Source organism: Geotrypetes seraphini, chromosome 8, assembly GCF_902459505.1.
Source record: "Geotrypetes seraphini chromosome 8, aGeoSer1.1, whole genome shotgun sequence".
NCBI lineage: Eukaryota > Metazoa > Chordata > Amphibia > Gymnophiona > Dermophiidae > Geotrypetes > Geotrypetes seraphini.
The window spans coordinates 39,764,652-39,774,588 of NC_047091.1; the positions used below are offsets into that span (position 1 = coordinate 39,764,652).

At 43.0% G+C, this 9,937-nt stretch overlaps 1 protein-coding gene across 1 annotated transcript in view; it reads right to left on the bottom strand.

The window, feature by feature from the left end:
* GPR4 (G protein-coupled receptor 4) overlaps positions 1-2,361 on the bottom strand; it is a 210,787-nt gene extending 208,426 nt beyond the window's left edge. Inside the window, exon 1 of the mRNA XM_033957388.1 lies at positions 2,214-2,361. The gene's annotated coding sequence lies outside the window, so the exon portion shown is untranslated. The remainder of the gene's footprint in view (positions 1-2,213) is intronic.
* Positions 2,362-9,937: the final 7,576 nt, after the last annotated feature.

Sequence of the window (9,937 nt, forward strand, 5' to 3'; positions counted from 1 at the left end):
CTTGTGCTGACACTGCATTTACATGTGGCATCTAAAAAGCATTCCATAAATGAAAGCAAAATATAAATGTAACTGAAGAATGGGTTTGAGGACAGATATTTATTTAAACAGGGTGACAGATAATAAAGCATTTTTTTCAGCAAAACAATGAGAGATTAGGTTGTACAGCAAAAAGAATGGAGACCTAGAAATAAGAATATGAGAGAATGACTTAGGGTTGTGCATTTGTTAGCATGTATTCAGTTCATTACATTAATGTGTCTCAAAAGCACAATTTAATGCATATTAACCTATGAACTGAGTTGATTTCTGCACATTAAAAACTTCTAATGCAGCCATGCAGTGTGCAGCCATGGTAAGCATGGACCAAATGTGGAAGTTCAAGGACATCTCAGTCACCATGAAACAAAGACTGATCACTGCCATTGTTTATGTTTATTAAAATTTGATATTCTGCTAAATCTCTCACAAGTTCTCAGTGGATCACATAAAATACAAATTACACATTAAAATAACTAGGTACATACTGAGTTTAAGATTGGGGAAACGATGCTGTCTGTAGCTAGCGCCAAGCTTTGGAATGCGCTGCCTGGTATTCTGCGATTCTGTGATGGGAGACTGAACTTTAAGAAAATGTTGAAAACACAATTATTTGTCAATGCCTTCTTGTGCTAACGCTATTCTCTGTTAATGCCTTCCTGTTCTGTAAATGATTTTATGGGATTTTGTGTTTCCATCTTATAGGGTGAATTTAAAAGAAGATTTTAATAATGATACTGTTAGTTAATGTCTTTTTTGTGTGTGTCTTGTTGAAACATGTTTAGCATTTCTTAAATATACATGTAGTATGTATGTAATTTTGTAAACCGCATAGTTTTTATGCGGTATATAAATTTATATTTATATAGATAGATAGATAGATAGATAGATAGATAGATAGATAGATAAAAGACCTAAACTCACACTCATTCAAGATATTATCATACTCACTCATACACACACACACACAAATAAAACTATTGGCTGTGGGATATGGACACTCATGAAAGCAGATAGAAGAAAAATCAATGCCTTTGAGGGGTGGTGCTGGAGACTTCTACGAATCCCATGGACAGCTAGGATCACCAACAAAGATGTTCTTGATCATAGAAACCCAGAGTTGTCCCTAGAAAGCAAGATTACCAGACAGAAACTAACCTATTCTGGGTGAGGGCAAATTCACTAGAAAAGGAGATACTACTTGGAATAGTCAGTGGTAAAAGGAAGCAGGGGCTAAATACCATCAAGAATGACATGAGAATGAACAACAAGTAACTGAAAGAAGCCATGGAAAACGGGGAATCATGGTGAGGACTGGCATACAGAGTATCCAAGGGTCAGACACAACTGAATGGAAAGTAGTAATGCAGGTTAAAACATTTTTGTTAACACAAATGTGGGAAAAAGATGGGGAAAAAAAGCAATAAATACAGAGGAACACCACATTTTCTGAAAGTAAGCCAAAACTTTTTTCCTTGTGCACATCACTCATTGCCATATGGATATGTTACATCAGGGCTACTGGAGGAGATGCTGGCCTTACTTTTGTCCAGGCTGTACTTATCCTGTAGTGACCTCTCTTTTACAAAGACAAAACATAGGTCAGAAAGAATGTAGTGCCTAGCTGTAAACTTTTGTTGTCCTAAGATTTCTAGTACTATGACAAAATGCAGCTATAGATTTATCCTTCTAAGCTACTCTTCCTCACATCTCTCACACTGTTTATCCTTTCCCTTCTCTTTCTCTGTTATCATTGCATTCTCCTCCCCCCCCCCCTCGCAATTCTGCTAAAAGATAAACTATACTTTAGTGGGGAATGTCACAGAAGACAATGCACTCCTGGCAGGAGTGTGACATGTTGTCTGTACCCATCAGAATTTTCTGATCCTGCTTCCCACAAAAGGCACCTTATTTGTCCCTCCAGCTGCTAGGTAGTGTCCAAAACCGAAAAGCCAACCAAGATTAATTATCCCCATCTTAGTGCTGAGCCTTTCGTGCTAATTTCAGCGCTGGCCTTTCAGGGCTTCTCAGTCCCAGAGAAGTTTAGTGAAAGAATCCATAAATGATGAAAGCCAGGTTTCAAACAGCAACAAGATCAGGAAATAAGATATAGCAGATATTTCTGACAATTACTCATTTGACAAAGCGGGATGGAAAAAAAAGTGAAGACTTACCATCTTCGTGCCAAAGTGCTGCTCCGTTGTGCCGAATCCAGCACCCACTCCAGACCTGCAGGGAGCAAGGTGGACAGCTTACAGAACCATGAGCTTGAGGGCAAAACCCCCAGCAGGCATACAGCGTCCTTGAGCGGGGCTGAGAGAGGTAGCTAAGACTAAGAGGAAGAGGTTCCGATCACACCACACACACACACGCAGGCCAGCCTCCTTTAACCGGGTTAACCCTGCCACTGCCAGTGCCCAAGAGCAGACAGCTAAACTAGAAGCAAGAGGCTTCAAACATACACACACCAAGATACACTTTCACAGCCTTCCTTAACCTTATCACTGCCAGACTCCCGAGTGCAGGAGGCTCAAATCACACTTGACACACACATGCCACCACACACCTGCCTATAATAACCCTGTTCATTCCGGCACTGCCCGTAGACAGCATTAAGCCCCCTTGCCAGTTGCCATAGAGCATCTAGTCCTAAAGAGTGAAAAAAAACAACCCAACCCAAACCTCTGACTATTGCAGGAATGTCTCTGGAGAAGGAGCAAGTAAGCAGGGCCGATATTACATATTCTGCAGCAATTCAGGAGGGGTTCCAAAGCTTGTCAGCCTTGGGCAGGCTTAAAGGCTCCCTGTGGTATGGAAGCCCAGGGGAACTGCCCTGGTTGCACCATCCTAAATCCAGCTCCGGGAGAGACAGATTCGGCTCCAAAAACTCAAAAGGCAGACTGCCAAAGTACCTCTCTGCGATACTGCAGCCAAAAGGATGAAGCATGAGTAATTTCTCTGAATATTTGTGTCTCATGAGAGAGCAACCATCCCCAGGGGCATGGACTTGATTCTTGTTTATTGGGGTCTACACCTGCAGTCTCCCAAGACAATGAGTGAATTGCCCTTTCAGTTACTACTCTCTCCTGTTATCAGGCGACTCCACGATTAGCCCAGATAAGTAATCCAGTGGGTATGTTTTGGAAGTTCAAGAGGCCCAAATGACTTGGTTACACATATTTAGAGATTTTTTTTCCCCATCTACTCTTGCTCATCCTGTACAAGGAGCTTTGACATAGGTGGGAGATATGCTTAGGGTGGTGAAACAGCAAGGGACTGGAGCTGATTATATTCTGGTATTTCAGTTTAACTCACTATTATCCCTCCCCCCGCGCTTTTACAAAAGCGTAGCGCGGAATTTTAGCGCCGGCCGCGGCAGTAACAAGTATGAGCGTCGGAGCTGTTACTGCGTTAAAAACTGCGCTACGCTTTTATAAAAGGGGATATTGCATTTAAATCTCGCATTGTCAGATCACAGGATCTCCCTGTTACAGTCCCATTCACCATTAATGTTTATTTCATTTGATATACCATCTTTCACCGTATATTAAAGCAGTTTGCAATATCACTTCAATATAACAAGCAAAATGCTGACATTACTATTCATTTCCTATTTGACTCTCATCAGGGAATCATTACACATGGCTTCCCTCCTTATGCCAGCACATCCAGTTCTCATTAGGGAGGCACCTTCTTACTCCTTCTAAACATAATTAACATATTGGTGAGGGCAGATAAAGACCAGTTAGCCCATCCAGTTTGCCCAGTTCTTGTTGATATATCCTAGTCAGTAGCCAAAAAAGTTTCAGTGCTTGTCTGATATTGGTCCTTAACCAAGGCAGATTTTGTTGCCTCGTTCTTTGGTTCTCTCCTGTGATTGTCCTGATACTTAATTCAATGCAAAGCCCTCCCCCATCAAATCCCCTGCCATGTTTTGTAATAATCTTAAGAGGTGGAAAAATTAGCAAGGCTGTGGACCCAAACTAAATAGATATTACTGAACATCCAGCTGGCAGCAAGGTCACACTATGACTTTCAAAATTACTAAGTTCATTCTTTCTTCATCTGACCTGTGTTTTCTCATTATCAACTTCCACCTGGTCTCTGATCTAGAGAGAGAAGACTGGGTTATTGCACCTCCCAACCCTGTTTCTACCACAGTTCTCTGTTTACATTCTAAGTATGTTTCTCATTTGACTTTCATCTGGAAACTTATATTCATGGTTTCTCTCATTACTCCCCTTCATCTAGCTTTCATCACAAAGCTATCTCTGGGATTATCTCTGCGTTCTTTCAGTATATTTCATCATTACAGGATGTTACTATAGGTGGTGGTGATAAAGGGATGCCTTTTCTGTCATATCTCACATCACATGTATATCAATAATCATTTTCAAGACTGACATGTGTCCAATTGAATAGCTAATTATTTAATTGGAATAAGATAGTTTTGAAGCCCCCCCCATCTTTGATCTTGTCTCTCCCCTCTCTCATCCTGTTTATCTTGTGGTGGGTTAGACTGCCTGCCTGAGCTCAGGATGCCTTATTATAAATGTGATCATCCTTTCAAATCCTATGGGACTCGAGGAATTCATCTTCTTGGATCCACAGGTCTGGAGTGTCTAGTGGGAATCTTTCCTTTACAGCAGGAGCAGATTGCAAAGGAAGACAAAGACTAACCCCAGTCATAGTCCCCAGGAAAATCCATTAAACAAAACTTCAGCTTCCCCTGAAGAAGTGCTGCCTAGGAAGAGATGCAAAATAGATTTAGAAAAGAATTTCTTGTCATCTCACTGAGGAGGAAGATATACCTCATTAGGAAAGTAGCCCAATATTTCAATTTTCTCCTTCCTGGGTATTCTTTCCTCTCATTGTATTTTGACCAAGGAACATACTCTGTTTTGGGCTTTGTGATACAACTGAAAACTACATCCTGAGGTCATGTCCTCAAGAACTTAATACTACTACAACATATCATTTCTATAGCACTGTTAGATGTATGTAGCACTGCACATTAAAAACATTTGATGGTCTCTGCTCAGTAGAGCTTACAATCTAATCAACAAACAGAACAAGTAGGGGATTAGGGAGTTTCTCAGGTATGGTTATTTTACAAGTGAGTGGTGTTTAGAAGTTAAAAGTAGCTTCGAAAAGGTGGGCTTTTAGTCTGGATTTGAATACTTTCAGGGATGGAGCTTGATGTACTGACTCAGGCAGTCTATTCAAGGTTTATGGTGCAACAAGGGAGAAGGAACATAGTCTAAGGTTGGTAGTAGGGGAGAATGGTACAGATAAGAAAGACTTGCCCAATGAACAGACTGAGCCATTCCTAGTAGTATACCCCAGCATTATGGACCCACACTTCCACTGTTTCTAATACAGGCAGAGGCAGCAAATTCATGGATGTGCTGCTGGTTAAAAAAAAACAACAACCCCAAACCAACAACAACAGAACTAGCTCAGATTAGTTTTGGTAACCAAGAGATATACACTCATTTTACCAATAAGTTGAACAGGAAGGAAGCAGACTTTATCCCAGCTCATTGCTCTCTCTCAGATTTCTCAAATGGTTGGCAATTTGCAGCTTGTTTCAGTATTTGGGAATATGAACACTGACTTCCATATTAGGGAAGTTTTCCAGCCCAGAGAATTCCCAAGTGCTATAGATAGAGCTACCAACTTACCAGGTCAGCCTGATCCAGCTAATCCAGTTCATGTTTTGCCCCACTGGGTGCATGGAAATATACTCCTTGCTTTCTTAAAGATAATGGCAAGGTAGAAGTAAAAGAAAATAAGATCTGGATTTAACTCATGCCTTTTTTCCAGGAGTAGCTCTGCCATCTATTGTGCAGGGGCAAAACCAGGACTGGATCTAAATCTTTGGATTAAACTAGGATTATCATAAGGAAAAGGTTAATCCTGTCTTGGTGCATGCATTGACTTGTAAGTTTGTTTAAAAAAAAATTCAGTGCCACAAGTCCCTTCATGCCATAGGGTAACGCCAAGATAGAAGAATCCTGTTCTTCGTGATCTGAATCCAGTTGGTAAACTTAGCCTACTATCACTCATGTTGCTCTGTATGCCATCTGTCAGCTTGTGCTTTCTTTGTGCTTCATTCAGTCCCTCTCTCTGTGAACCCATTTCTGCCTTTACACTGTCAGATGTGTGTTTTTCATTCTGGAAGGTTGTTCTCATCATGCACCTCTCCACACACCCCTAGCAAACTAACAACCCCCCATCTCTGCCCACATGCAAAGATGCCACAATAAAGAAATGTGGATATGCATTCTGAACTGTGTGGTAACCAGGGGAGCCCAGGGAGATTTCCACACACAGCACAGGAACACCTAAAAACCCTGACTGATAAGAGCAAAGGAGTTTAATCCAGCATCATGGGCAATAGTTAAAAGCCCTTCATATTCACACTGTATATAGCACATATACACATGTATGAGGGCTGATTGAAAAGTAATGAGACTTAGTCTGTTTTTCTTTCCAAGAAGTAGACATGACAACAGTGGCATATCTGGGGCTGTTCATTTTTTTTTTTAACCCTATATAAAAAGGATCAGAGAAGCACCCCCTAGGAGCTGCACACAGGGCAGGGCTTGGTATGCCACTACCTGAGGAAGGGGATTTTGGCATCCAAAAGTTGGTTAAAAAAATATATTAACACTAGTCTTTAAGCCCGTTACATTAACGGGTGCTAGAATATATATTTGTCTGTCTTTATTTCTGTCTCTTTCTGCCGCTGTCTTTCTTTCTTTCTGTCTCTCTCCCTGCCCCTGTCTCCTTCTTTTCTTTCTGTCTCCCTCCCTCCCACTATCTGTCTGATTGGTACTATCCAATCAGTGGTGATACTGTGAGGGCCCAGTTCTAGATTGCCTTTCAGTACCATCCCAGCGAAACACAACTGGTGGGTCAACTGTTGTGGAGAGAATAACCGGTCCCGGGGAACCGGCGGAGGAAGCAGCCGAGAGCTACCCGTAGCTGCCATCCAGGATCTTCCCTCACATATACCTATCACCGGCCGGCAGGGAGCTGAGGATGAGCGTCACTGCCGTAAAAGCGCCAAAGCTCATAGGAATTCTATGAGTATCAGAGCTTTTACCACAGTGGCCTGCAATAAACCCCAACACAACTTGATAAAAGGGGCTTTAGATTTGTGATGATAGGGAAAGGAGGGACACAATTTTTTGTTATACTTTGTTTTAAAATAGGTAAAATGCATTACTCTTCACCCCCTTGATATAAAATAGGCTGTCAAATTTAAGCAGCTAGCCAGGTTTACCAATATGCCTTAGGGGCTATGAGAAAAAAACTCAAAACCAAAAACAGGTAGGTTTCATACAAAACAAAAGTGTTGCATTGGCCCAAAAAATTTAAGCAGATTTCTCCTGTAAAAACCAGCTCTGCTGAGAGTGACATACTTTTCAATAGCATGTGTGGGGGAACTGCAGGTAGTATTAAAGATCAGATATAGAGAGGCCCATCAATGCCCTGTGAAAAACGGATCAACATCATACCATGCTGTCCTATTTTTTGAATGTCAAGGGTATTACCTTCCCTTTCTCTCCATGGGTTAGGCAGGCTCATGTTCATCAAAGCCGAGGATGAGCGTCCAGACCTCCGAGCGGCCCCCGAAACCGCCCGGGTGCGAAGCTGGCGTGTGCCCTAAGGCAGCTCCTGAACGTGGCGTTGCCCTCCTGGCATTGTCGGTCGACGCTGAGCCGCTGGGGGCAGATAACTGAGCCGTCCGTGGATGGACTGTGCGAGGCGGGCGGCTACACGGATCACTGGGGACTGCTGGAACTGCCGTGCAAGCTGACAGAGGAGGTGCGGTGGGTGGGCAGTGGCGCTGCTGCTGGTGTCGGAGCTGGTGACAGGTCAAAAGAGCGCGCCGACAAAGGCACGCTGAGTCGGAGCTTCATGCTGGTCTGCGTCTTCCCTCCTGGCCGCCAGCAAGACCACGAGAGAGGAGCCTGCATGGACCGAACAGGCCGAGCCCTGACCAGTTTAATGCTCCGGCGGCTCCTCTCACGATCGCCGCCTTCTCCGACCTTTACCGGGCCCTTTGAAAGCAGCGCTAGGTGGAGAGCAGGGAGGCTGTTATGAGGTAATAAGCGCGCATGCGCACTCCTGTGGCCACAGACCTACTGATCACGGAAGCACGCCGATAGAATGCGCATGCGCAGCTAGCTTTTTATTATATAGGACTAGCTGATGCCCCGGCGTTGCACGGGTATTTAATTATAGCAATAACACTGTAAATGGATTCAAAAAAAGATACTTTATAGTGGTGAATGAAATTATTTTTTTACAGCTTTATAAAAAGTACAATATTCAAATTATAATGTGAAATATTTGACAAAATGAATACAATACAACAAACACAAAACTTGATTATAAACAACATTTTTAGTTTCACCTCCAGGAGCAAGAACATATAAATTCTTGGGTGAAGAGACCCCCAGAACATAGCACCTCAGGTAGTGAGGGATCTGCATACCAAGTTTTGTTCAAATCGGTCAAGCCGGTTTTGATTTACTGTGAGAATGGCAGCTTTTTACATTTTTTCCATTGACATGAATGGGTGAAATCTGATTTTCTGTTTGTAGCTCCGCCCACTTGTGCAGGTAGGCCGCGAGACCCCCAGAACATATCACCCCAGGTAGTGAGGGATCTGCATACCAAGTTTCGTTCAAATCGGTCAAGCCGTTTTTGAAGTACTGTGAGAATGGCAGCTTTTTACTTTTTTTCCATTGACATGAATGGGTGAAATCTGATGTTCTGTTTGTAGCTCCGCCCACGTGTGCAGATGGGCCGAGATACCCCCAGAACATATCACCCCAGGTAGTTGGAATTACTGTGAGAAGGGCAGCTTTTTACTTTTTTTCCATTGACATGAATGGGTGAAATCTGATTTTCAGTTTGTAGCTCCGCCCACGTGTGCAGGTGGGCCGCGAGACCCCCAGAACATATCACCCCAGGTAGTGAGGGATCTGCATACCAAGTTTCGTTCAAATCGGTCAAGCCGTTTTTGCGTGATCGCGGCACATACACACATACATACACACATACATACCTCCGATTTTATATATATAGATTAGTCAAATAAAAAGATTACCTTATTTCTATTTTCTATTTCTAAATGCTTATCAATACTACTTTATTCCAAAGCAACAAAAATATTCTTTTTTCTACCTTTTTGTCATCTCTTGGTTTCCTCATCTTCTCTTCACTCTTCATTCCATCCAGTATCTGCCCTCTTTCTCTGTCCCTTCCATTTTTTTCTTTCTGTCTCCACTCCCCCATGCTCTGGCATCTCTTCTTCTCCTTTCCTTCCCTCCTTCCCACCCCAACTCACCCCATTGCTAGGCATCAGCTTCCCTTCCCCCATGCCCTAAGATCTCTCTTCTTTCTTCTCCTTCCATCTCTCTCTCTTTCTCCATGCACTGGCATCTCCTTTCCTTCCTTCCTTTCCCTCACTCCCTTCCTTTCTGATGGTCTGACATCTCAGTCTTCTTCCCTTCCCCCTTGCCCTGGCATCTCTCTCCTCTACTTTCCTTCCATTTCTCTCCCCCTCCATGCTCTAGTATTTAAAATAATTCATAAACTGGAAAAAAAAATCAAATAAGTCTGACAGAAGTCCAATTTCCTGAAGCAACTCTGTTGCCTCAGCATATTTTAGATAATCCCAACGGCAGAAGTCCAGACGGGACAGATATCAGCTCAGGCTTTCCAGCTGCTGCAGCCCTGACTCATCGCTTCCAGGCAGAAGATGCACAGAGATAGAACAATCCAGTGCTGGGCCGCACTGCTCTTGGTGGGCGGCGGATGCTCAAGGGCAGCTCCCGAAGAATACAGCACTTTGCCTCCATCGGAGGACAAACGGGAG